This window comes from Dipodomys merriami, unplaced genomic scaffold, assembly GCF_024711535.1.
Source record: "Dipodomys merriami isolate MVZ:Mamm:240054 unplaced genomic scaffold, mDipMer1.0.p SCAF_16, whole genome shotgun sequence".
NCBI classification, from domain to species: domain Eukaryota; kingdom Metazoa; phylum Chordata; class Mammalia; order Rodentia; family Heteromyidae; genus Dipodomys; species Dipodomys merriami.
Genome location: NW_027202937.1, coordinates 25621452 through 25639124, shown reverse-complemented (window position 1 = coordinate 25639124; position 17673 = coordinate 25621452). Strand labels below are relative to the sequence as shown.

The 17673-nt window shown below is 41.2% G+C and overlaps 1 protein-coding gene across 1 annotated transcript in view; it reads right to left on the bottom strand.

Annotated features, from left to right (window-relative positions):
* Adtrp (androgen dependent TFPI regulating protein) overlaps window positions 1-17673 on the bottom strand; it is a 63203-nt gene that overhangs the window by 20837 nt on the left and 24693 nt on the right. The window lies entirely within an intron of this gene.

The window sequence follows — 17673 nt, the reverse complement described above, 5'->3', positions numbered from 1 at the left end:
AAGCTCTTGGAAATGGGCTGCCACCCTTGCCAGTCCTGCCTCCTGCACACTGCTTTCCTGTCCTCACACTCATACACACACACACACACACACACACACACACACACACACACACACGAATACATGCACATGTACATAAATAATCATATGCACTCACATATACAACATGAACACCTATGTAAGCATGCACTCACACACTCTCCAATAAAAAAATCTCACATGTGCACACACTTTCTCATTCTTTCTCATCTCCTTCTGCCCCCTCTTCCTCTCGATACATAGCTGTGGACACCTTATCCTTTGTATTCCCTGGGCAGCCCTTACTTCCTTGCTAGTTTCCATACATGCTTCCTCTCCTTGTATAGACGGAGCCTTCCCTCTCCTCTCCTCTCCTCTCCTCTCCTCTCCTCTTCTCTCCTCTCCCCTCCTCTCCTCTCCTCTCCCCTCCCCTCCTCTCCTCTCCCCTCCTCTCCTCTCCTCTCCCCTCCTCTCCTCTCTCTCTTTTCTCTCTCCTTCCCCCCCTCTGTATTCTGATCAGTCTTCCGTGATGTTATCTCTACATTTTCCTCTTGCTATTTTCTCTCACTCACTTCTCTTGTTATTACACCTGAGGCAATGGAGTCTAGCACCATGCTGTACATCCACAAGACTGTCCCACTGCCTCTGTGTCTCTACACATGCTGTACCATGTGACAGAGCTCAGGCTCTGTTGGGGGAGAGTGTTCACCTCCCTTTGAAGCCCTCCATTCCTTCTTTTCCAAAACACCTCCTCCTTATAACCATCTGTTCTATCACATCTTCCAAGTCCTTAAAATTAGATTTTTTTAAAAAAATGCTATCAAAGAAATTCACCTTTAGGGATAGTAATGCTCATAGATGTGAAAACCACCTTGCTCACTTTTTGGGTAAAGAAGCTGACCTGAAAAAAGTCCCTGGTGGGGGGGAAGGCTTTCATTTCCTCAAGACATTCCTGCAACTCTGCATTATTGATACTGTCCAATCAGTGGTCGTGTCTTCTGTTGTTCTGATCACAGCTCTCATTCCTCCTTCATTCCTGAACTCTTGCAGAACTCTTGACAGCCGCTGGAACCCGGAACCTTCACTTTCAAGCTCCATCCAACCTCTAATTCTGAGCCTTCAAGTAGCTGTCAACAGTTCAGGGATGATGGTCCCTAGAGCTTGGGAATGCTGTTCCTAGAGCAGCCTCTGTGACTGGAACTCCCCAGTCCCTGACTCCAGAGATCTTTACTCTTAGTCCCATAATTCCAATGCTCAGGAGTCCCCACTAGCAGCTTCCCACTCTCAGTTACAGTAATTAGGGCATGGTGAGGAGACCAAGAAGACCCTCACAATGTGGCAAGCTTTGATGGGGCCGGGGTTGGGTAAGGTAAACCAAGTGTTAAGGACAAGGGTGGGGACCATTGCTGGGTGAATGTTTCCTGGTTGTCCAACCACAAGGCCACAGCTCGATGACACTAAACAACTGGCATTCTTCTAAGGGTCCTCGTGATCCCATGTCTTAGCAGCAAAACATGAACGACACTGCAGACAAATCACAGTTTTTACAAGACTGCTCAAGCTTGGTGCCGTACATGCTGACTAGTTGGATGTACAAATGGAAACCTTCCAGGTCCACCCTCATATTCTGTGCCTTTCTTTGATTTGAGGCCGCTGCTTCTATGTCTCTCATTCTAGTACTTCTGAGTCACACTTTGGGGTAGTGGCTAACAATATGTGAATTTCAGCTTTTCTACTCTCAAAAGGGTACAAAGCTGGGTCTGGTGGCTCATGTCTATAATTCTAGCTACGCGGGAGGCTGAGATTTGGAGGATCTAGTGAGACTCACCAAGGCAAAAGAGTTAAATAAACTCCATCTCCAAAAACAACCAGCAGTAAGCATGGCTGGCAGCATGTTTGAAGTGCTAAAGCACTAGTCTAATCAAGCAAGAGGCCATGAGTTCAAATCCCAGTACCACTAACCCATCGGGTAAAGTGCCTATGAAATCCACAGAAGCTCCGAGTTAGCCTCTGTTGTGGTTTTCATTATTATCAGTGTGATTGTCATCGTGTTGGTTCCTCAGAGTGGGAGGAGGGCAAGGGTCTGAGAAGCCCCCAGGTCCTCTGGCCTGTGATTTGTGAGAGGCAGTGGTATATACACCACTTGAGTGTTGGGGCATAGCCCTCTTGGGTCATCCTAGGGCCTCTCTATCCAGTCACCATGAGTCCTGGAACTCCTGGTCATCAATACCTCAGAACCCCAACTATCAATGCTGTCTTTATTCAGAGGCCACCTCAGGAGGCAAAAGATGGAGCTGTCTGCCCAGCAGAACCACCTGCCTCTCTGCTTGCCTTCCCTCTGCTTGCAGCCAGGGAAGTCCAAGTTCTATTAAGAGCCATTAACAGGCCCATTATGCTGGCCATTGATCTGACAGATTTTATTAACCTTGCCCACAATCAGCAGCTCCCTGTTCTCTACATTAATGATCATTTGGAACAGAATTCCTGTGGTATAATATAGTGTGTCTACTTTAGGACTAAATGAGTTCATGGTGATTAATGCTTCTGCAATAAACAACTTGGAATGCATGACTGGTCGCCTCTACAAGGTGCCTACTCTTTGCCAGTGACATTCAATTGGATTTCCAAATGAACTCTCCCTATGGCTTCTGGGAAATTCACTTCCATGATGTCATTAGTGATGGGCCATAGATTGTGGCTCTGTATGAGCAAAGCGGTCTTAAAAAAATCACAATTTTCTAGTTGAGGCTGGGGAAGACTGCAGCCTATGTGCTTTCTAAACCTTGAGTTGTGTATAGCCAAGAGTGACGCGATAAACGAAACGTACTGGCATTTCAAATGCACTGGCATTTCACCTCACATTGACACAAGTGATATAAACTTTGTCAGATAGAGGATATTCCAAAAAAGGAGACAAAATCAGTAAGAGAAAAAAAATCCAATATGTTTTCTGCTTCCAAAAAAATCTAATAATTAGGCTGGGATTGACACAAATTAGAATGTTGCCAACAATTACTGAAAACAGTGACTCATTCTGTATTTCAATTAACAGTTTCTCAGTTTCCCTTATAAACACTGAAGCTGACAAAAATTAATTATCTCCAAGGGGGTAAAATATTTCCTTCCAAAGTAAACAAAGCATCATGGGCTGAAACAATAGCATGCGTAGACAGAGGGCATAGGGTAAAGTGATCTTCCCTTGCTGTGGAAGACATCATCTGGGTGCATTTGCCTTTCAAAGTCTCTCACCAAATACCTTGACCATAAAGATTGTGCTGTTCTTTTCCCATCCTTTATTCCTCCTCCATTGGCACTTCCTCTCCTGTCCTTCCTATAACGCCATCTTCTGTCTGAATCTCTTGGCGATGGAAGAATAATCAGGAAATACCAATTCAAGTATTAGGACAATCATTGCACTTTAGATTCTCTGGTTGCAAGATAGCCTTGTAGATAATCATTCCAATAAATGTGTAGGAAAATCTATTTACCCCACATCAGTGGTATGTAACTATGATAGACAATTTCCCTGCACTTTGTGTTTGGCTTAAGAAAGGCAAGCCTTATCTTGGGAGAACCTGTGGAGACCTATGTTGTCAGATAAGCCAATGACACTTACACTTGAAGGTTCTAGGGGGCTGGTCCAAGAACACTTTGTTTTCTCTAGGGAAAGAAATCAGAGTGCCCACAGATTTTAAAATCAGATAGTAACATTATAGAATACAAATTTTGCCTTTGCCCTTTTTCTTCCTAAACACTGTTGGGTTGATCAAGTTTAATAAGCCAACTTCTATGTCCCTGGACTCTAATCAAGGGGTTTGGTCCTTCAGATGGCCTGTCTAGTAATGAGCTAACATAGGGTGAGCCACTGTAATGCACCTAGGTTTTGTATTTTGAGGGTTTTTTTTTGTCCTCTCTCTGTTCAGGAAACACTTGGACCTGAGACTTCATTCTTGTTATTGGCTTTTCTCAAAGTGAGATCCTTTCCTTTAAGTCTGAAAGATAATGCCTTTGATTTGATCATGGATTTAATGGACAGATACTTTTAAGTGAAGTTTAAATGTATTAATATGATCTCCTTTCTGGATATATGGAAGATCTGCATGCTCATGATATAGAGATATATCGTCTTTTATTTAAAAAGTGGAGACCTTGACAACAGCTCCTCAGGGAAAATCATATGGTCAAAACATCAGTTATAGTTTTAAACATGAATGTAAGAAGCAGAGAAGTGGAGAGAAAACAACCTTAATAGGATGTCAGCATATGCAAGCTTGTTGTGATGTTGCTGGATCATATTCCTTAAGCTGGAAAATTACAAACAGTAAAGACTGGAAGTAGTAGTTTTGTAAATCCTGATAAGGCAAACCGGGGTTTTTCTACTAATCATTTCATTCGCCGGCTACCAATGTAAACCCCTTTTTCTCTCAAATTTCCTGGTTGTCTAACTCCTTACAGGACAATGGTGAGTCTTGGACATACTTCCCACTTTGGTGGAAAGCTTTTATCCAAAAGCAGTATCCATTGTAATTCTCTATACAATTTCTTTGTCAAAAGAGTAGTTCTACTTTAAGTAATTCTGATACAGAGAGATTCAGAGATGTGTGTATAGGTGATAGAGTTTGTATTTCCAGTGGCCTTTGTTTTTTATTTGTCTACCTAAGTTACCTTCAGGAGTGTTTGTCAGTCTCAGATATTAAGTTTTCAAAGAGATTTGTATTTGGGGGAAAAATTCTTTTCACTTTCTAAGAAACCACCCAAAAGATTCCAGTGTAATTAAAGAGTCAATGTTAACAAGGCCTGGGGGAAAAAGGGGGAGGAGGATGGAGTGATAAACCATTCGCAGACAGGGCTCCAGGCTTCTCTTTGATCCTTACAAACACCCAAGTTGCAAACAGAAGTTCAAACTCTTAGTTACTGGACCAAATACAAGGTGAGCTAATATGTGGCTAGATGGACAGATTTATGCTAAGGCAAAAAAGATCCAATTATTCACCATGGACTGTATGCATGAGAGACACAGGTGTTCAGTGTAGAAGTCTTTTAGTCTTGTTTTATGTTAAAAAAATGTCACAACAAAACATTGAGGGAAAGTGAATAGCTTTTAACTGACCTGGAAAGAGAAATAAATCATCCATTGGGTGAAGGGGGAAAAAAAGAACATAACAGTATTTGCATATTGAACAGATGGTTAAATGATTACATTCCAGAACTTCTAAAGGGTTTCTGAGTGATCTTTAACTTGATGCCATCTTGTCTTCTGTGTGGATATGTAGCTCAATCAGAGCATCATTCTTTCATAGGAACCTAGTTGGTATAGGAAGGGTCTAACTTGATGAACAAGAGGTCATTAGGATTCAGTCTAGTTAAAGAAGTGGCAAAAGAACCTGGGATCTTAGAACCCTACAACCTGGAATATATTTACCTCCTCCTGACTTTTTCCTCTTTTCCTTCCTTTTTACTCACTGCAAGTATCCAAATTCCTTTCTTTAATCCATCTCTGTCTGCAATAAAAGCCATGCTTCACCATCATACCTTCCACTCCCTCCCTCCCAGTCAGGTGCACTGCACTCAGACCAACTTTCTAGAACAAGTTTTATCAAAATCCTTCTGTGTGGGCCTGCGTTGCCTCTGCTTAGTCTCTCCACTCTTACCCTAATCTCATTCTTCATATCTCTATGGTTCCTTCTTTTCTGTTCAAAACAATCTCTTTTTTAAAATTACCTTGCTGCTACCATCTCTTTCCTTACTTACTCTTTCACTTTTCAGTCTTTTAATTGTTCTCTCTCCACCAGCATTACTCATCTTTCAGAAAAAGTTTGTGTTAACATGAGAAGACAGATTGAAAACCAGGGTAACATGAAAACACAGATCTACCAGTCAGAAGGCTACCTATGCTGCTATCATTATTGAGACTCAAGGTTGGCCATGTGCTCAGACAGCCAACATAAAAAAAAACATGGAATTGAAAGAATTACCTTCTTCCCCTCTTTTTAGAGAAAACAGGTTTTTCTGTAGTAAGAATGTTGAAAAGAATTTTCTACCATGGCATTTCACTAAGGAGTATGGACCATCACAGTGACTCCAACAGTGTCACCAATACAAATAGCTCTGAGTTCCCAACTCCATAAACAGCTCACAGCTGAATGCAGAATCTTAAAACACAGTCTATGGGAGAGGATTCTGTTAGTAAGGAGATAATAATTGTGTCAATTATGTTGTCTTTTGTGATCAGGGCAGTAGACAGAATACCATTTTTCCCACAAGTGCTTTTGTTGGTGTTTCAGAGACAAGTTAGACTCACACTGGTCTCTTATGTCTTGTTTAAAGGTTGGAATGTAGGTGTTATTATGGAACAGAAACGTACATAGCTGGAGAAGTTGAAAACATCAACAGTAATGTGGGTACCCACACTTATTGCAAATTAGAAGCTCCTTCCTCTCTTGTCTCAGTCTGAGATTTTTCTTCTCCTATTCTTCCTCCTGGCTCTGTTGGTCACACTAGACTTGTACTCCATGAGATTCAGCTCATCATTTTTTATGTGATTAGAAATTGCTTGAGGGCAAAACTCTCATCTCTTAGTTTATTTTCAGGACTGCCCTCCAGTTGCAGGGTAAATGTTCTGATTGTCTTGTTAAGAGTGTGAGGTAGCTTGCTGAAGTCCTAATGATCTAGTTACCTGTGCTGTGGACCTCTGTGCCAGACCTTTCCACTCTTACCTCCTTAACTCTGTGTGATCACCTGGAAACCCTAGTTTCCTCTCTAACCATGGCACATTACTTATTTTCTTTCCCCTACCTGCTTCACCTACTTCCCAGTGTAAAGAGCTCAGTAACCCTTAGCTGAATTCCCAAACTGCATTAGGTTTTCGTCATTGGCTCACCTGCCTGGAGCCTTCTGTCTGGACCCAGGCCCCATGTATGATGTACACAGTGCTTTCACCTAATAAGGACCAAAGTCTCCCAGAGGCAGAAGCAGCTCCAGGCTCAGGCCACTTAATAATAGTGACATTAATGAATGAGTCTGTGAAATGATAAAGTGGAGTCACAGAGGAGGGGGAAGTTTTTATCATAGCTTTGGAAGCTATGAAAACTTAGGAAGCCAGCCCAGATCAGCATCCATAGACACCTGTAGCCGTATATCAAATCATGTCCAGGATGGCTGGGTGACAGAATCTGTCTCACTCCAAAATATTCACCTTTCTTCATTCTCAAGGATAAAGATAACATCTAAGTGTTAGAAATTGGCATCAGAGGATTATAAGGAAGCTTGTGAGCAAGTATGACTTCTGGAAACAATACAATAGCAAGTCAATGATAGACTCAAAGAAGACCACCAACAAGGAAGAGGCACAGATCTGCAAGAAGCTACAAGGCATGGATGCATCCTGCATAGGTGCCCTTTGGCCATCTTGGGACCCCTTGTTCTAAAGCCCTCCATCTGCAGCTGGGGTAGAACTTGTTATAAAACCCTCCATCTCCATCTGGGGTAGAACTCTCTTGTTCTCCCCTCTGGCTTTCTTTGTTTCTCATTTTTATTTTTTTTATTGTAAAGATACTGTACAGAGGGATTACAGTTACATGAGTAATGAGTACATTTCCTATCGAGCATTGTTACCTCCTTCTTTGTTTTTCCCCTACCATCCCTTCCCTCCCACCTCCCCAACTCCCCCACCCCTCAAGCTGTAAAGTTCGTTTTCAACATAGTGTCTTATACGTCTCATTGTTACAATAGCTTTCTTGAATACCTCGTCAAGAGCCCCTCCTCATTATCAATCTGCTATCCTCTCTCCTTCTGAACATTGCCTGGCTCCACATGGTACGCACAGAGACATTTTACAGACAGACAGATGGGCAACTCTCTAGAAAGCTGCTCCAAGTTGGAGAGAGAAGACTGTTCTTTTCAACACACAGGAAGTTTAGGAAGCACTGGGATTTGTTTTTCTTGGGAGGCCCTGTGTCTCAGGGCCCTGTGTCTCAGGGCTTCCTCCTAGCCAGTGCCAGAGAGGATACAGAATGCACCTGACACTGGTTTAGCTTAGAGATGAGGATTCAGGAAAGCATGTCTTAAATGCAAGCTCCAGGGTCAACTTCCAATCTCTCCACAAGACAGTGATCACGGACATTTTTGCACTTTCTCCTTCCTGCTTTAGCCATCCCTTGTGTACCCAACACCCAACTCGTTAGAGTCCAGCAGAATGGTTGGTTCACTATTGGTTTTCCTAAATTCACATGATCAGTTGATATAGACTTAGACTGTGTGTGTGTGTGTGTGTGTGTGTGTGTGTGTGTGTGTGTGTGTGTGTGTGTGTGTGTGTGTGTTAGGGGATACATGCTCAACTGTGGGTGTCTTGCCTGTGGAGAAGGGGATGGCTGATAGTGAGGTCTAGAAGTAAAAGAAAGATGTTTTCCTCAGAAACAACCACATTCAGTATCCATCAAGTATCTCCAAAGACACAGTTCTGTTTCAGCGTAGAGAGTCTTTGCACTCAAAGAAATATCAGTGAGTTTAAGCATATTTATTGCAACTCTATGGTGTCTTCCTAGGATCAAGCCAGTTCTAAATCATGGTGTGGTAGTCTGTAAATGATGCACAGCAATGGGTAGTCCAAGTTGAACATTTGGAGTCTATAATGGAAGATAACAAGTCCTTGCTTAACTCAAAGAGCTTTATCACCTCTCATGGCTCCCTGGGTTAAAATCTTTCCATCCTAAAAGACTCAAAGAAATCTCTCCAAGAGGTTTTGTTGGTCTCTCAAGCCAGGTACAATTATCTCACAGTGTATCCTCAAATTGTGCTGTGTTATTTTGAAATAAAAAATAATTCTAGATAACTACATATAACAAGTATTTTTATGAGCACTTTTTTTTCTTGCAGAATCCCTAAACAAAATAAAGGTACAAAGAGATCTGTCCATAGGATTTCATACTGAAGCTGTCCTGTCAGACCATAGATTTTGTATGTGAGTTTAGTATTTAGAAAAGAAATCTAGCTGAAGACAGAAACTGGGGAACCATCAGATTATAGGTGGACTTTGTATGTGTATGTACCAGTACTGGGGCTTGAACTAAGGGCCTCTGGATCTTAACTGGCTTTTTCTGCTCATGGCTGGTATTCTAACATTTGACCCACATATTATTTTTAGGCTTTTACTAGTTAGTTGGAGATAAGAGTCTTATGAGTTTTTCTGCTCCTAACCATGATTCTTATATCTCAGGCTCCCAAATAGCTAAGGTTGTGCATATGAGTTATTTCTGACCAGCTAGAGGTATTTAACAACTAGTACATGTGTAGGACAAGCAGAAAAGGCCAAAAGCTATGTACATATGACCATATAAGTTGATGTTAAGCAAAATGAATCCCAAGATAGGGACACAAGTATCTTTTTTCTTTCTTGCTATTGTTTCTAACATATTTATAATATACCATGTGATTTTTTTTGTTGCTTTGTATGTTCCTCCCCCCATGATATAACCCCTGTTTTCTATGTCGATGCCCTGCATCGACATCATATATATATATATATGAAATATATATATATGATGTATATATATATACATATATATATATATTTCTCTAATTCGGGGAGGGGAAGGGAAAAAACAAAATGCTTAAATAAGGATACAGGTTGACTCATTGTAATAATGAGATATACAAAACACGGTTGAAAACAAACTTTACAACTTTGGCGGGGGAGGGGGGAGGGGGGATAGGTGTGGAGGTGGGAGGGAAGGGATTGTAGGGGGAAAACTAAGGAGGAGGCAACAATGTTCAATAGGAAATGTACTCATTACCTTGCTCATGTAACTGTAACCCCTCTGTACAGCATTTTTTGCAATAAAAAACATAAAAAAAAGCAGTGATAAAGGAAAGACCCAAAGAGAGTGTGGAATGAGAAGAAGAATAAAGGAATTGGGAGAAACACTGTGGAAGCACACAGTCAAGTCAGAATTTCTAAATGTCTACCTTGCTGACATGTTAGAATGGACCATTCCTAGGCTGAGAGTGTGTGGCTCAAGTGGTAGAGCACCTGCCCAGCAAGCATAAGGTCCTGAGTTCAAACCCCAGTGCCATCAAGGAAAAAAAGGTTTTTGCCTAGAATAAACCATTTTTGATGTTGAAGGATTGGTTGTAAATTATAGGATACTTATCATCCTTGGCTTTTATCTAATAGATATAGAAACCAACACTCCAGCCCCATCCCCTAGATAAGACAGGACAATAAAAACTGTCTCCAGACATTGTGAAGTGTCTTCCTAGAGAGGAAAATCCACCTTGGTGAGACTCTGATTTAATTGATAAAAGAAGATCATTTTGTAAAGGAAATTGACAGGAATGGTCACAAAGTCTGTAAATACAAGAAAGAAATTATTTCAAGGAAGGTGTGGGCAAATATACCCAGAGTTGATAAGAGTTAAGACACAACATCTGATCCAGAGTACAGAGAGAAGAGGACTATGTAAGCACACTCCTATTGCCACATTGTCTTCCTCCCTCCCTCCCTCCCTCCCTCCCTCCCTCCCTCTTTTCCTTCCTTCCTTCCTTCCTTCCTTCCTTCCTTCCTTCCTTCCTTCCTTCCTTCTTTCCTTCCTTCCTTCCTTCCTTCTCTCCTCCTTCCCTCCCTTGCTTCTTTCCTTCCTTCCTTCCTTCCTTCTTTCCTCCCTCCCTCCCTTGCTTCTTTCCTTCCTTCTTTCCACACTCCTGTAGACCTTTGTTTTAACTTCTTGTTCACAGTATTCTTAGACATGGACCTTGAGCCTTAGGCAGTGGGAAGGATAACAAAGAAACATGCCCATAGGTGCTATTGCTAGCTGTTCTACAAACACAAAGCGTGGACAGAAATTGTATGTTTTCTAGAGAGAAGTTTGGGAACCTACATGGAGGCCATGTTGGTAGCAAGCCACTTGCTCAGAATCCTTCACACTACTCCCAATAACACATTCCTGGGGCATTAAGAGAAACTTCCCCATTGCCTAGAAACTTAGTTCACTCTCTTATGGTTTTCTTAGGGAGAATAAAACCAAAATTTCTCCAAAGATCCCCAAATTCCCTCTCATCCCTTCGTCATAAAACATAGCTTTGAGGAGATGGCAAGTGTATCTGGATACACACAAGCCAGAAATATACAAGCCTTTATTTCTCACCAATTCATAGTAGAGGAGGGCTCTGAAATATCCCCTCTCAAATACTTGTGTGGTTTTATTTTTGGTTTCCAAACTCAGAAAAGAACAAAACCAAACAGAAAAAATCCCTCTTGTGTATATGTCTATGTTGGAGTGTGAGTGTTTGTGTTTTAGCTTGCAAATCTGAGTTCTTACTGGTAGCATCCATTCCTATCAAGGGAAGAGTCATGCTGGAAGGTCCTTTACCTTTCTGAGACTTGTTTTTGAATTCTGCCCTCAAACGAAGAGGTTCACTGTTTACTATTGGATGGTTCCATGGCAGCCACCAAAGAACTGATTCTAATTTGACACATGAAAGGATTCACTTTTCACATGCACACCTCATGAGCCCATTGCCCAGCCTGTCAATGGAAACTACAGGTTTGGGTGCCATCAACTATTTCTCCTAGGGTCGGCAACAAGGAAGGAAAATGGCCTTTCAACATGTTTGGATAGACAGAAAGAGGCTGTTTCTATCTTCACCCATTTCCCCACTGATTTCCCTTGGCTGCTTCTCTTTCATCTGGTTATCTCCCTTATGATTCTGTTGCTCTTCTTAAGCTCAGCCTCTTCCACACTTCCTCCCTGATTCAATGGCTTTTTGAACTCTCTTTGGTTACACAAATACACAGTTATCTAATTAGCACCTGGCAAAAGTGGAAACCAAGGACAATGTAAAACCTGGAAAAGCCTGCCAGAGAGCATCAATCTTTGAGTGACAGCCAGAATCACAACAAACATTATTTCTCCTTCGACAACACAGATGTAATTACTATGTCTCTGAGCTCCTCTTTGAACATAAATCACTGTCCAAAATAGCTTTAAAAAAAATCAAAGTTCTATAGATACTTCAAGCTGCCAGGGAACTTTCTAGAATTTTTCTTATAACTCTCTGAACACCTTCAGATTTCAAAGCATTTAAGTGTCCACAACAGACTCTAATGGGCGTCTGCCTTCAATGGCCCTTTGACCTATACAACACTAAAGAGAACCGTGAGGTCAGCCAAGGAACGAGAACAGGAGTGAAAACTTTCATTTACTCTCTCATGTAATAACATTAATTGTCTACTGGATGTGAAGTGTTGAGTAGGGTGCTTATGATGAAAAGGGAAACACATGTGGTCTGTCTATGCAGACTTCACTGACTGATGGGCAATAGGAACATAAAATCATACTATGTGTTCTGATAGAAAACACACAAGAAACTGTGCATCAGAGTATGAGGGTGGGGAGTATAATTCGTGGAAGTAGGCTGTTCTGAGAAATTTATGCTTAAGCTAAGTCCTGAAGAGTAATAGTGTACCATGAAATCGTGAATGGGGAAGCATTCCAGGCAAGAAGTCAAATGTGTGGAAGTCCTGATGTAAGAAAGAGCTTCATAGATTTGCAGAAAAATAGAAGAGCCAAGAATATCTAAAATAAAGCATACTTGGAAGAGAGTGGTTCAATCCGAGTTTGCAGCATTAAATCTGGTGAAGCAAGGTTTATCCATCCAGGTTGGCCAGGAAGTTTGAGTTTTATTCTGAGTGAAACAGGAAGGCTCCAGAGGGGCGGTGGCGGGTAGAGGGGGGTGGGGGGGATGAGGGCAGTAGTTTCCAAACTCTTCTGCTGCTATGGAGAAGAGATTGAGAATAGAAACAGGAAGATGATCTTAGAGTTCAGGTGAGCAGTGAATTTGGCCACCAGGGTACTTGGTGGTAGTGATAAAAAATGAATAGTTGGCCACCTAATTTGGAGGAAGAATGGACAAGATTGGATTGAGAGTATGGATAGAAGTAACAAGGTCAATGCTGGCTTCTATCTTGAGCAATTAGGAGGAGAGTGACTCCATTTCCCAAGAAGTCCAAAATAAGTTTGGAAGAGAGAATATATATATATATATATATATATATATATATATATACATATATACATATAAAATAAACGTCTAGTTTTGAATATGTCAACTGCTTATAGATCTGTTTGAAATAGCCAGGTTAGGCAATCTGGAACTCAGAGAATATCTGAGTTAAAGATGGAAGATGGAAAGACTGGAAATCATGGAAATGGATGGCTATGTTCCTCAGAAAAGAGCCCTGGAAAAGAAGAAGCCGAGCTGGGTGCTGGTGGCTCACACCTGTGATTAAGATCTGAAGGTTATGGTTTGAAGCCACCCCAGGCAGGAAAATCTGTGAGATTCTTTCCTTCACTTTGCCACCAGAAAACTGGAAGCAGAGAGCTATGGTTCAAAGTGGTAGAGTACAGAAAAGCTCAGAGACAGAGCCTAGGCCCTGAGTTGACGCCCCACAAGTGACAAAAACAAAAGCAGCAGTAGTCTAGGGCAAGCCAAGATTACCATAGTTTGAGGGTATGTAGTAGAGACATGAGGAAAACAAAGAGAGGAGGGTTAGCCAAAGAAACCTAGGAAATAAAACTGGAGGAAAGGAACAGTGTGCGCTGTTCAATGCTACTGAGTAACAAGGGGACAAAAACAGGAGCTTTGGTTTAGGCAGTGTGGAGGTAGCTGTGAGAGGAATGGGCAGAATAAAAATAGTATGAACAGGTTTAAGGAAGTGTCTTGGAATCTGTTTCACTTGGAAAGGTTGGTTCTTGGTTCTTTCCCCTTTACCTTGAACAGCAGCAGCCTCCCTGAGGAAACTCTAAATAGCCCCAACTCTGCTTCTTGTGAGTCCTTATGAGAATTGGGAACATAAAATGGTGACTTCAGATGGTAGGAAGAAATACTGGTTATGCTTTTTACCTTATCTTCTCAATGAAGATAAAAATGAGCTGAATTCAGCTGGACGTCGTAGCTCACATCTTTAATCCTAGTGACTTGGGAGTCAGAAATGGGGAGGATCAGGATCAAGGCCAGTCTAGGCAAAAGTTCATGAAACTATATTTCCACCAACTTGAAACTGTAGTTAGGGCACTGCAGGCTATAACAATTATTTATTTATCTGAAATTCAACTTAATTGGATCTTCTTTTAGTGTAAAGTACCTGCAGTAACACCTGTGGAATTGCTTTTCTTTATTTCTTGAATCTGGAGACTCATCTCTCTGAAATTCTGGGTTTTTGTTGTTGTTGTTGTTGTTGTTATTGTTGTTGTTATCTCTCCTGTTTTATTTTAGCTTTTGGGAATTTCCATTGCTTCCTTGTCTATAAGCCGAACATTCTACATTCAACATTTTCAATATCCTTTTCATATAATGAAACATTTCCCTCCCACACTCTGTATTTCACCATATGGCCAGAAATGAATGACATGTAACACCTTGCTATCTTTGAAAATGGATAATGTTTTGCCTCTTGCCAAAGGTTGCAGGTATGATTTAGAAGATAGCATGAAATTTATGCCTATTAATTTTATCACCAGGGTTCACTCAAAACAAAACAAGCAGTCTGGACAGGAAAGGTTCCAAAGCTTTGGGCTGGGAAGGTGGCTCAGTGGTAGAGTGCTTGCCTTGCATGCATGAGGGCCTGGGTTCGATTCCTCAGCACTACATATGCAGAAAAAAACAGAAGTGGCTCTGTGGCTCAAGTGGTAGAGCGCTAGCTTTGAGCTGAAGAGCTGAGGGACAGAGCCCAGGCTCAGAGTTCAGGCCCCACGACTGGAAAACAAAAATGGTTCCAAAGCTTAGGCAGCTGCTGGGAAGTACAGGGTTGTGGTGAATGAGCCACTTGTACTACAAGGGGATGGATGATTGGCAGGACCTCACCAGAAAGACACTGCTAATTAGTGCCCAGGTTTCCATGAATGCTTGCCATTGATCCTGTGCTGTTCATGGGATGAAGTGTGAGATTTCCTGAAGCCTCTGCTATCCTCCTGTCTGTAACCTTCCCACACTATCCACTACTTCCTACAACTACCACTAGAGAATAATGACCCCCCTTCTCTTCTACATCTCCTTAGGGGCCTCTGTTGGAAGACTCTTGTCTCAACCATTATGGAGAAAAAGATTCCACAGACTACGTGTTGTTCCCAGATTCACCCCTGCAAAGCAGAGGAAGATGGAGAAGGAGGTGATAGTGAGTCCAAGTTGATGACATTTTGGCATCCGTGATTATGTATCACGGGTTGTATGTATCACAAGGTATAGTGCACATATTTTATTTTTCCCCTAGTAACAAGGCTTAAGGAAAATAAATGTTTTTCTTACTCTAGGAACCCAAGGACCCAGGTTTATTAATTTTTCCAAAATCAACAGCAAGATGATGTCAGAAATGGGGCCACCAAAGCAAATTTAACTTGTAGAAAATAGGTGATTTTAATTTCTTTTTAAAACTTGGGCATTTTTACACTAACCCCAATCTGACTTTTAAGGATAGAGCTACACAACTTTATTCCTAGTGATTAGCCCAGGAAGATGCTTAAAATATATGAAAGGAAATTTCTGGAGACAGATTTGATAAATGATTAATTTCCTAATGATGGTTTAATTGTATGGTGCTCTAAAAATCATTACGTCAAAAAAAGTTGGCTGTGATGGCTCATTTCCTAGAACCCTAGCTATTTGAGAGTGGGAAATCAGAATGCCAGCCCAGGCAAAAAGTTGGAGAGATCCCATCTCAATAAATATGCTTGTATGCTGGCGAGAACCTATAATCCCAGCTAGACAGGAAGTATAGATAGGAAGATCACAATCTGAGGCAGACCTGGAAGTCCTTATCTGAAAAAGCATTAAAGCCAAAAAGAGCAAAGGTTTGGCTCAAGGGGTAGAGCAAGATCCTAAGGAGTTCAAACCCCAATACTATCACATATCAAAGGCTATTTGAATGGAGTATCATGCTGATGAATTTCAGGTGTCACTATGTCCCTCCCCCATGGTATAACCCCTGCTTTCATTTTATTTGATGTTGGTATAATTTGGGGAGGGGAAGGGCAAAACAAACTGTTTAAATAGGGATACAGGTGGACCCATTGCAACAATGAGATAAACAAGTCATTATGTTGAAAAATGAACTTTACAACTTTGGTGGGGGGGGGATGGGGGGGATGAGGGGAAGGGGAAACAAAGGAGGAGGCAACAATGCTTGATAAGAAATGTACTCATTATCTTGCCCATGGTAACCCCCTGTATGGTATTTTCACAATAAACACACACACACACACACACACACACACACACACACACACACACACACACACACACACACACACACACACACACACACACACACACAAACAAAAAAAACCAAAAAAGAAAAAAAACCCACAATTCTTTCTTACAGCTTCTGTGATCACAGTGATATTTTAATGCTAGCAATTCTGACATTAGGTTAGTGAACTACTATTTTAAAATATGTCAGTAAGAGTATGCATATTAATTAAAATGTTCCTATATAGGAGCCTTAAGCTAGACTCTCTGTGACAAATGGAGACAAAAGGCCTTTATTAAATACTATTTGATAGGTTAAGTATTTTAATATCTCTGCCAATCATTCATACAAAATGTTCATTGTTGAGCACGAAATGAGTGAAAGGAAATCTCATGAATCAAATTTGTATTAAGGCTCGTATCCTAAGACAGTTCTCTAACTACCTGTGTAGCAATGGCCACACCCTCTCTCCCTCATCAGATTTGCATCCTGTTTTAATACATAATTAGATGGCCTAGGCTTTGAGTAGATAGAGGGTGTGTTCTTAAACACACTTGGAGATATTATTGTGCTAAGAGACATTCTCTGTAATGTCATCTGAGGATTTTTAGTTGTCAACCAATGTTGAAATATTCCAAATGTACACAGGGTGTTCAGTACAGGATTACTGAGCATAAGAACAAAATCTCAAATTTGAGCACATATTTTACTCATGTTTCCCTTAGACTCTGGCAGAGACTCCTGTCTCTCACATAGTTCAACATGCCTGAGCTTCCTGGATAAATAAATACCTTGCCTGTCCACTTTCCCTCACTCCTCTTTACCTTTTCTTTAGCTTTTCTTTTTGGAGGCTATGGATTAGCCCAGAAAACACATGAAGATGGTAGAAAGGAATAAAGCCAAGTGTCATCATCTGTTCAGTGGCTCCATAACAGAATATTACAGACTGAGTGACTTATAAAGGATGGAGACATGTTCTTCTTATAGTTCTGGAGAGTGGGAAGTCCAAGATTGAAGTATCTGCATCTAGTGAGGGCTTCCTGATGTATCCCCATGGCAGAAGGTGGAAGGACAAGCGGAAGAAAGTCGAGAGGAACAAGGACAGGGAAAAGCCACTCTTTTATCAGGAACCCACTCACACTTCATTTAATTAAAGTTTCATTAGCTCCAATTAATCTCTGGAGGGAGGGCTTGTGATCAGCTCACCTATCAATACTAATTCTATTGAGAATTGTTCCCAACAGAGGAACTTTGGAAGACATTAAACCAGAGCACCAGGGATAAGTAAGGCTAGTAATGTTTTAAAGTGTTGGTGAGATTCAGGAAGGAAAGGGCAAAGCAAGACCTTATCTGTAAATGACTTAACCCATGCATTAGATGAGGTAATTCTAGAGATGATCTGATCATTCAGAAAC